General features: G+C 40.4%; 1 long non-coding RNA gene across 2 annotated transcripts; it reads right to left on the bottom strand.

Moving 5' to 3' along the window:
- Nucleotides 1-3,973: 3,973 nt before the first annotated feature.
- On the bottom strand, nt 3,974-9,700 carry LOC120534418. 2 transcript variants are annotated; one of them, XR_005634739.1, is made up of 8 exons: nt 7,736-9,700; nt 7,508-7,625; nt 6,811-7,412; nt 6,592-6,728; nt 6,079-6,493; nt 5,754-5,966; nt 5,501-5,660; nt 3,974-4,229 (listed from the first exon to the last, which is right to left on the bottom strand). It is a non-coding gene; the product is annotated as an uncharacterized LOC120534418 (long non-coding RNA). The 2 variants fall into 2 exon arrangements; XR_005634740.1 differs by having other exon boundaries at nt 7,904-9,700.
- Nucleotides 9,701-10,537: the final 837 nt, after the last annotated feature.

Here is a 10,537-nt window from a genome sequence, read left to right as displayed (position 1 = left end):
CACCTAAGGCCTAAAAGAGCACAGAGCCAAATAGAACAATGGCTTCATGAGTGGCTCTTACTTAGTGTAGGCCACAAAGCCAAAATTAAAAAAAAAAACACAACCTCATAAATAAGCTTGACGTGTGTGTGTGAGATATACAGTACATCCTGAACACTAAATACTGTAAATTAGAAGGTCTGAGGATATGTACCTACCTGAGAAGTGCCAAATGTCTAAGTGTTTTACACAAACAATTTAATGTTATATTCATAGAGAGACTCTGTTGTAGCTCAAGCTAAGGAGTTTGTGTTTTAAGAATATTTTACCCAAGTTTAGAGATTGCTTAGACACTTGTTCATGTCTCTTTGGCAATGTCTCAGTTCAAAACTTATACTAAAGTGGGACAAAAGTATGAACATAAGTATTCCTCAAACGTCAATTGAGTCCATTTTTATATGCATATTACAAGATAACCACATGTGCTCCTGCATATTAAACATGGCCTGTTACGCTGAAATAGAGAAAACTTCATGAGCATTTTTAATTAAAGGTGTGTACAACTGTAAGTGTTTTCATATTTAAACTGATAAATAGATATGCAGCAGTTTTTGTGGGTGCCAGTAAAATTAGTGTAACTGAACAGAAACGGGCATGAGCAAGTGTTACTCACATCATTGAAGTGAAATCACAACACAGAGGCAGGCTTGAGTGAATCGAACTTGCAAATGAGACAGTTTTAAAGTTTCTGGCCTAACGACTCTGCAGGAGGTTACAAATGTGTCATTGATACACTGAAAAGCTTTTCATTTCTGCAAAGTAGAGAGTCCAAAGATTGTGTAGCTGTCACACTTTCTATGCTGGCATCAAGAAACGTGGGTTAGTGTCAATACATTCCACAGGCCCCAAGTTTGTCTATGACAAAGCTCCTGAACAATCTGCCTCTGCCAGTCATGTCAAACGTGAACATGACATTGATGAGTCTTACCTTGATGAAAAGGTTTAAAATAAAATTTGAAGGAATCCTTAGAGACATACATTTGCCCCCCTTTTAAAATGTTGGGGGCACATATGCCTTACCCCTTAATTGACTGACACATTTATCTGAGTTTACTTACAACATGTATGATGCATTTGGAAATGTAGTTTTCTGACTGGCTGGCCAACTGACGTGCTCAGGGTCACACCTTATCAATAGTGGTATTTTAACCAATAAGACTATTGAAGTCCAAAGCATCAACCACTATGCCACACTGCCTGCATCTAATTACAGAGAACGAAATTTTAAAAAATAAATAAATAAATTCACTTTTATATATTTGTAGGCTTTGTGTCATGCCTATGTTCAAAAGCTGCTCACAGGGAACCTGGCTGCAATTTGGATTGAGAGAGTCGAGAGAGACAAACACCTTTGGCAGTGTATCAGTTCAAACTGTGAAAATAGCTCTTGACTCCACCTAGTGGAAATCTAAGATTCAGGTGACTCAAACTGTAAAAGGTAAAAGTTATTCTATATGCTTTATGTTTAATCGATTTGAATTTCTTTACATTTATTTATGGTTATTCATTTATGTTTAAGGTTTTTTCACCCAAGTCTTGACCCAAGTTTAAAGACATGAAAATCTTTAGCAACATCTCAATTTTTGGTATATAAAAATTAAGTCAACTGAGAGGCAGGGCACATGTGCTGTACTGAACACGATCTGTTACACTTAAATACACACAAAATACCATAAGCTATCTTTTCTGATGATGTGTAATTCAATAAAGTAATATATTGGGTTATCTTTGAGTATTTGTGGGTGTCAGTACAACAGTGTAACTGAACATAAACAGTCAGCAAATCTCACTCAAGTCAATGAAGCGAAATCGCAGCAGATACAGGCTTTGAACGAATCGAATTGGCCAATGACAATTTAAAATTGTCTGGCCTAATGATTCTGCACGAGGTGCAAATGTGTCAGACATATTGAAAAACTTTTTTATTTCTGCAAAATAGAGGGTCCAAAAGATAACAAAGGAATAAATATATCAGATTTGAATCTGCACAACATCTTTAAAGAAATGGCATGGTGTTATTTGGCTCTTTATTTTACATATATTCTTTAAAATTGTCCATTTGACACAATTATACACACACTCAAGCTACATAACCTTTTACCATCGTAACACTCTTCCTATGTACAAACACCACATATTTCTCCACTTAACTGGAATTTAAAAAGGAATAGCTGTCTAATCTCCTGATTGGTTAATTTTATTTTTTTTTTAGAGTCATTTATTTTACAAACGAATTGTCCGAGTTGATCTGTCATTCAACTCAAAGGCAAACAAGGGTGCGTTTTAGGTTGAAGTTCTCATCAGCAAGCCTGTTGCCAAAAATAAACTAGCACCCAATTCCATTGTGGTTTGTGAAGACACCACCCTGGCACATGAAACTTGAAATGGACATGTGGAATGTAGAGGTTTTGTACCCACGCCTCTCTGCACTGGGTAGACACACGTTGGTCCATTCAGTATAGCGCACGTGCAGCCCCGGACATCCAAGGGCATCACAGACCTGTTATTGTTTAATCTCACTTGGTTGAAAGCCACTTGTCCCTCTAAGAAGTTCGATGCCGACCACTCATAGCAGGAGGGAGTCTCATTCATTAATCAGAAAAAAAACAAACACAAATTGCTCCACCAACTAAGAACGGCCATGCACCACCACCCACAGAATCGAGAAAGAGCTATCAATGTGTCAATCCTCTGCATGTCTGGGCCAGGTGAGGTTTCCCCTGTTGAGTCAAATTTTGTATTTTTAGGCTTTATTTCAGCGTTTTTCTCACCCATGCATTAACACCCATAAGCCTGTATTAGGACAGTTTTTGGCAAATATCTCCAAATGTAAAGCTTTCTCAGCAATGACTGAGTGGCCAATGGTATTTTTACCTGGCCCATTACACTTAAATACCCAAAGAATATCAGCATTGTTTATTATTACTCTAAAATTCATATGCACACCAGTAACCAGATATCCCGCGGTATTTGTGAGTATCAGTACAACAGTGTAACTGAACACTAACAGTCATCAGTGAATCTCACTCAAGTCAGTGATGTGAAGTTGCAGCACAGATACAGGATTGAGTGACTCGCTCTGAAAAAAGACAGTTTAAAAGTGTCTGGCCTAACAACTCAGAATGAAGCTGCAAATGTGTCAGACACAACGAAATGCTTTTAATTTTTGCAATGTACATTGTGCTAAAGGAAACAGAAAAGGAAAAAAAAATCCAATTTGAAAGTGCAGAAATGTACAGTATCTTTCAGCATCTTGCTATATCCATGCATCAATACACATTTCTGGTGTTTGAACCCACAAGTACAGGTTTTGAAGTCCATAACAGCAACTTAATGACAATGCCACACTCTCTCCATCTATAGTGCCAATACACCAACATAACTGAAAAGACAAACTCAACCCAAGCTCATTGGCACCCTATAAACACATAACTCATAAATATCTATGAGAGTTCTAACGTCCACAGAAGACTTTGAAATGAATGGTAGGTCAATTGAGACAATTTTCATACGTTACAAATTCAAGAATTATTTTTACGTTTAGAATGGAGTCTTTGCCAAAGATGTTAATGCCTCCATTCTCTGTCAAACCTTGGGGTTGTGTCAGTTTGTTACTCATGCAGTCACACACACACACATGCACACTATCATGGTGTGTCATTGGTAAAGACAGAATTATTTGTTTATGTACATTTTGAAATAAAACTCAACTTGGCCTGGTGCACTACATTATGCTTTTTACATTGAACATCAAGTCAGTTCATTAACTGATATGTGTAACTAAGAGTGAACACACTACAACAAAAACACAAAAGTCATAAATATGAATATAGAAAGAATTTACTTTGTATCAAAAAACATTAACAAAAGCATTTATAAAGCACATTTTTAATTATAAATGCACATTTTTGTATAAAAAGTTTACAAGGTGGAACAAAATTAAAAGAAAACAAATTAAGATTCAGCAATAATATTAAATAATAGAACAACAACAAATCAAGATAAGATCAGGTGGCCAATAAAAATATATATATATAATTTTTATATAGGGGTTCCAAAGCCAAAAGACAGCTCAGCCCCACCTGGAGATTCTACCTGACCAGAATATTCCTAAATGAAACCAATCAGTTGTCATCGCCTTCATGGTGTTTTGGTCTGGTGGTGCTGGTGCAGATCCCTAAAACAGATGGCTGGGGAAAAAAAAGAAAAACACCACGGAGATTAGTACAGATTGCAGTTCCCTGAAGAAATTGATAATTCTATAATTCTAAACCCAAATAGTCTATTAATCCTCAAGCCAAACTAGTGCCGTTTCTGTACTATGGTTTGTTGCAATCACTGTTTGAAACTTAACACATGGGCTAGGAGCATATAAGCATGTATCAAACAGATTATGATGTGTTCAATTAGCCAATACATAGGAATGTGTAATATTGTACATAGAATTTAGCAAAACAGACTCTTACCAGAGGCTAATCGTCAAGCCAGGTCAGGTCGTAGCCTTTACCCTGAAATGACTTGCGGTTGACCCTTGTGGCCCCCGGCCGGGACGCCCAGGAGGACGTGAGGAGGGCTTGTGCCTCCTCCAGACCGCGAGGGGGCGTCCGTCCTGGTTCTGTTGGGGGCCACGGGTTGAGGGCATGGAAGCCCTTCCTGTAGGGGCCGTGGTCACCGCCAGGCGGCGCCCCGATGCCGGTTTATCCCGTGCGGTTGCCGGTCGGGGCTGGAGCCCGGCCGGGACACCTTGGAGGACCGGAGGAGGGCGAGTGCCTCCTCCAGACAGAGTGGGGGCGTCCGTCCTGGTTAGGCAGGGGGCCTCGGGTACAGGGCTTTGAAGCCCAGCCCTGTAGGGACCCGTGGCCACCGCCAGGCGGCGCCCCGGTGCCTAATTATCCCGGGAGCCCGGCACTTCCGCCACACCAGGAAGTGCCGGGGGGAAGACTTTGTGTGGCACCCGGAGAGCTGCCAGGAAGACAGCCGACACTTCCGCCACGCTTGGGCGTGGCTAAGGACGGAACACCTGGGGCTCATCCGGGAGCCTTATTTAAGGGGCCGCCTCCCTCCAGTCATTGGTGGAAGTCGGGAGGAAGCAGACTGAGCTGGAGAGCGAGGACAGGAGGCGGCCAGGAATGCACTAAGGACTGTGGGCCTGGACTTTTGGGGAATTCGGTGCGAGAAGGCACTGGGGGTGCACGTGAGCAAACACCTTGTACATAGTGTATATAAATAAAGTGTGTTGGGTGCAAAATATGACGTCCGTCTGTCTGTGCCGGGACCAGCGTTCACACCCTGTAGTCAAATTGAAGTTCGTCTGCATCGATGTTCTTCATGGCCCGCAAAAGGATGGTGTCAGTTAACTCTCCATGCACCAAAATCTTGCATAATACTGGCTTGAGGTTGAACCGCTTTCTAGAATTGTTCACACGGTGTCCAAAGGTGTCAACCTCAGGATGACACTCACATGGGTATGTCTGCACATCAAATCGCCATAACTGTGTCCCCTGTTTCAAAGAAGAAGACATAGCCCATCTCATCTACTTGGCTCTTCACTAGCCTTAGTCCTTTTGTGACTACCCACCCATGGTAGTCCCCTTTAGAGAATGTTCGGGTTGCAACCACTCCTGCAACAAAAAAACATACAACAGCTGTGTTAAAACACTAAAAACAAAAAAAATATATATTCAAAAATAGAGAGAGAAAAATAAAATTCTTACCAAAGCCTTTCCCACTTCCAAAATCTTATATGCAGCCCCCTCCAACTTTGATACTGCACTGCCCTGGAAATTTTGTGGTCTTCAACTTCATTTTTGGAAGTAGGTTTCCAAATGCTGAGGATTTCCCCTGTCTTTGGACATTGGACTCCCATCCCTGCAACGGAAAATTGAGAGGCAAAGTTTCCAGGGTGGGTTTGGTGATACGGAACATGGCTGAAGAAATAAAAAAGACAGAAAGACTCAGTTTTAGTTGTCTTTTTTCTACACAATACAATTCATGGATATCAAAGTCCAAAGATCAATCCAATCAGAGTGCAATACTCACACAAGATGCATTTCTCTCTTTCCATGTACTGGCAAGCTCTCCACCGATCATAGCAAGATCGGTCCTCACCAAAACCAGCCTCCTTCCTCATCTTCTTAGTAGGAGGCTGGCCTTCAGTGGACATCGGGTATACTGAAGTAAACACTGAAAAATCAATGTCCCTCTTTTCTGATTGTGTAGCAGCAGTGCTGCAACTTCCTCACCAGAACTGGAGGATCCCAAATGAGCATGGACCATGTCGATGGTGTTGATCACTATCGCATGGTTCTGGCTGTGATAGTGGCTCTCTGCTACTTCTGTTGTGTGGGTAAGGTAGTTGGCCAAGTTCCGTTTTTGCTCACTTGTGAAGTGTGCTCCAGTAAAGGTCTCAACAGCTTTCCTGACCTCAGTGCTGGTGGCGTTGGGCACACCAAACCTGAAAAACAAAGTGCATGGGCATTTATTACAAAATAAGTTTTACAAGGGGAGAGGAAAAAATGGTGCTATTTTTAATTCAATAACAAAATCATGTACATGTCATGCAGCCGCTGCACATCGCTGGTGCCGCTACCGATAAGTCCTCTTTTGACCGACAAGAAGAACCGGTCATCATCTTCAACATCCTGGTTTTGCCACACCGGATGAATATATTTGAATTACATATCCACCCACTGCAAGAGAAAGGAAGGAAATGATTAACTGCGCACATGACAAACTGACATTCAGGATAGCAATTTATGCAGTTATACTTACAGCTTCTTCCTCCAATTGTGGCCACCTGTGTAGCAGCAGTTTTGTGATCCTTAATAGTGACGACTTTGGCAGTCTGGTGCATCTTGTCGGTCCAACCACTCAGTGACTGATGCCCTCGCCCACTCCTGGACGTTGAAAGTGTCCAAGCATAATTTGGCCTCTAAGTAATATTTAAATAAGGTCATGTCCTGGCAATCTGAAGAGGCATGGATATCGCAAAACAAAAGATCTTGAAAGTTGCAAGGCCAAGGTTCCTGGAAATATTCGGCAATCTTTTTATGTTGCGTGATCCTTGGGTTAATCTGGAGTATTCCCCCCACCAGCTTCTGCCTTACCAGGTTCCCATGCAATGGGCTTTCTTGACAGGTTTAAGAAATTTAAATAGCCCTGGCTTGTTCCTTTACGTATTCTAGAGAAATTTGCAGGTATTTTACAAACTGAATCATGCACTTTATACAATTAAGGCGTGTTGACGGAGCCAGCTAAGCCTCTTTCAACTTTATTAGGAACTCCTTTCCCTTTGCCGCCTCAAATAATAAGTCCAAAGTCAATTTGTTTTCATCTGGCTGAACATACTTCAACCATCTTGCAACATTGCCCACCTTATGAAACAAAGAATCAAAGTTTTAGTTAAGCATCTGTAAACATTGGGATCATATTAAATAAAGGCACCAATTTATTGAAATTAAATCCTCACCTCCTGTTGCCAGTTGGGGACATGAAGCATATTAGCTAGGTGGTCCATTAAGCCAGAAATCAAACTTCTGGTAAAGGCCGTGCCTGTCCATATGGACCCTTACGGTACAAGTGAAGGCCTGCCGAGGTCCAAAAAAGAAATCAATTATAGACACATTGACATCTAACATTGACAGAAGTTTGTAACTTTAACAGACAGAAATTAATGGGGTTCAGTCTGGTCACCTACCTCTGCCAAGTTGGGTCATCCTTTTCAATGTTTCCCAGGCTTTCCTGGGAAGAGCTGTCAGGGGACACAGAAGCAGCCGGAGGGGAAACTGTAGATGCAGCCAGAGAAGCCACATAAAATGGCAGATGGCTTGTTTATTTAAAACAAAAAAAAAAAACAAACACACACCTCTTTCAGGTCATTGATCAGCACAGGATAGGTTGTGGGGTGATCACTAATTAAGTCCATGCAATCCACGACCCTGTTTTCAATACCGAATTTTCTGCGAGATTCCCTGGCCCTCTTTACTTCTGCCTTTATTTCTTCCGGCGTGCTATTCTTCTTAATGCATGTCCTGGTCAAGTGGACAGATATCTTCTGTGGCTTCTCACATCTGTTACCAAAATAATCAAACAACGAGTTAAACGTAAAGAGTGGAAATATTTTCACTTACCTGCACTCTGAAGACTTGGCCATTGTAATTGAAGAAAATAGGTTCAGAAGTCAAACTTTTTTGGAGAGAGAGAGAGAGAGAATATTATATATATATTAATATAGTTATTTGGGGTTGTCCAGACGCTGCCCCTCAGGGGAATCCGCCCAAAGATGTCAGTCAAATGACCGTATACGTACAAACCCCATACATTTGTACAGTGGCACAATTTCCACAAATTACCACATCTGAACAGCACTGTATATCCAGGTGACAGTAAAAAGTACCCTGAGTGTTTAACATGTAAACTTTATTGATGTGAACTCTGGCAGGGTGGCCACAATTTATCAGACCTGAGGTGGATGATGCACATGTAGTGAAACTTCCTTCTTTTGGAGAACAGAGTCTTTACATAAAACTTTATACATGGGTCCTCTTCAGGGTCTTATGGTGTCAGTAGCAGGATGTGAACCCACAACCTTAGAGTTTGACTTCCAACTCCTTATCCACATTGCCGTCATATGCATAAATATGTAAATACTGCCAACTATCTTAATGTTTTCTAAACAAATAACTTTGTTGCATAGTCCAATGGAGGCTTTTTGTCATATTGTTAATAGTGTGTTGTGTACTTACACTGTTAGTTAATGTACTGACTGGAGGTCCCCTTCATTTTAAACATGCAACAATCTGTAATAAAGCCTTAACAAAAGTGTACTAAGCACAGATGCTTAAAAACATTAAATTCACCAGGCCAAGTTGAGGAGTTTTTATTTTAAGTTTGTCTCAAAATGTTCACAAACATATTTCTTTGTCTGTCCATACCTGAACTCCCATTTCGAACAATTGCTTCCTGTGTGGCGCTTATTTAGCATTGGCCACATTTCCAAATTTAAAAAAAAATAAAGTTTAAATGTGTCTTTGGGGAGACAAATTGGTCAGGAAAATAATTTATGCTATAATTGGTAGCATTTTACTTGACCCATTCCCCTATTGCCTTTAAAATAAAACTTGTTTTGCAGTTTAAAATTTTTATTCAGTTTTAATCTTGTGTTTTTCTACCCAAAATATCTTGGGGGAGAATTCATTTATTTATTTTAAAGTTACTTAACTTTCTTACTCTTTTCTAATGAGACATCACCAAACAGAGTCTTATGATAAGCTCATAGACATTAACTACTCTGGCCATTGTCTCACCTCTAACACATCCCCCACTTTCCTGGGTGCAATTAAAGCGTAGGGAACAAAGTCAGTGGCCTTTCAAAAGCTAATTTCTTATATAAAAATAGTCTCATTGATCAACCATAAACGAGATTAGAGTCATTAACACCTTTGGTGCTTGGCCCGAGAGAGCACAGCAGCCAACCAGAAATAGTTTCAACAGTGGCCACATTTCCAAATTCAAAAAAATAAGTTTAAATGTGCTTGGTGTGTGTGATGTACAACTTGAACATTACTAAAATACTACACATAGGAGGGTCTGAAGATTTAGAGCCCTCACTTTCCTTAGTTGCACTAAAGTTTAAGGTCTGTGGCCTTTACAAACCTGATTTTTTGTATATGAAAATTGAATTAGTTGATCTGCCATTCATTTTAAAGGCAAAAAAAAAAAAGTCACCACACACTGGTAAGAGAACAAAATGTGTATAGTGTTTGGATATATGGTTGAGTAATCATAAGAGACATATTTAGGTACTATTTTAACATGCAGGGCACATGTACATTGCCCAAAGTATTTACTTATTATGCTGATGCTTTTACCCATAGCAGCTTACAATATCCACGATACATTTCATTATAGTTCCTTTAGTTATCTGATTGGAGCGCATGCAGGGCAAGTAACTTATTCAGGCTGACACTGGGACAGTAGTGGGATTTGAACCTAGAGCCTCAGGGCTTGATATCTATGAAATCAGTAGTAAAATGTTTAATGATAATATTAGCCTTAACTGTTATTACATACATACTATCATGTTTATATTACTGCGGTGGGCTAGCGCCCTGGCCAGCGTTTGTTTCCAGCCTTGCGCCACGTGTTGGCTGGGATTGGTTCTAGCAGACCCCCCATGACACTGTAGTTAGGATATAAGCGGGTTGGATAATGGATGGATGATTATATATTCTTTCAATTGTCAATTTGGCACACAAAAGTATAGATATATCAGCTATGTAATCTACTCACTCTTGCATGAAATTTTATACAAATATTTTACTTTACCACCACCTCTGTAGCATGCAAGTACAGCAGCCGGAGTCTGATTTTAATATGGACACTGAAGGAGACCATCTATTCATTCTAACCCCAAAGCAGATTGAATGGCCAGGCATCCACATGTGTCCTATTCACTTCTGGCAACATTTCTGCCATCTATCACTGAGCACCAAGCCGT

Source organism: Polypterus senegalus, chromosome 8 (assembly GCF_016835505.1).
Source record: "Polypterus senegalus isolate Bchr_013 chromosome 8, ASM1683550v1, whole genome shotgun sequence".
NCBI lineage: Eukaryota > Metazoa > Chordata > Cladistia > Polypteriformes > Polypteridae > Polypterus > Polypterus senegalus.
Note: the sequence above shows the minus strand (reverse complement) of the source record. Positions and strands in the feature narration are given on the sequence as shown.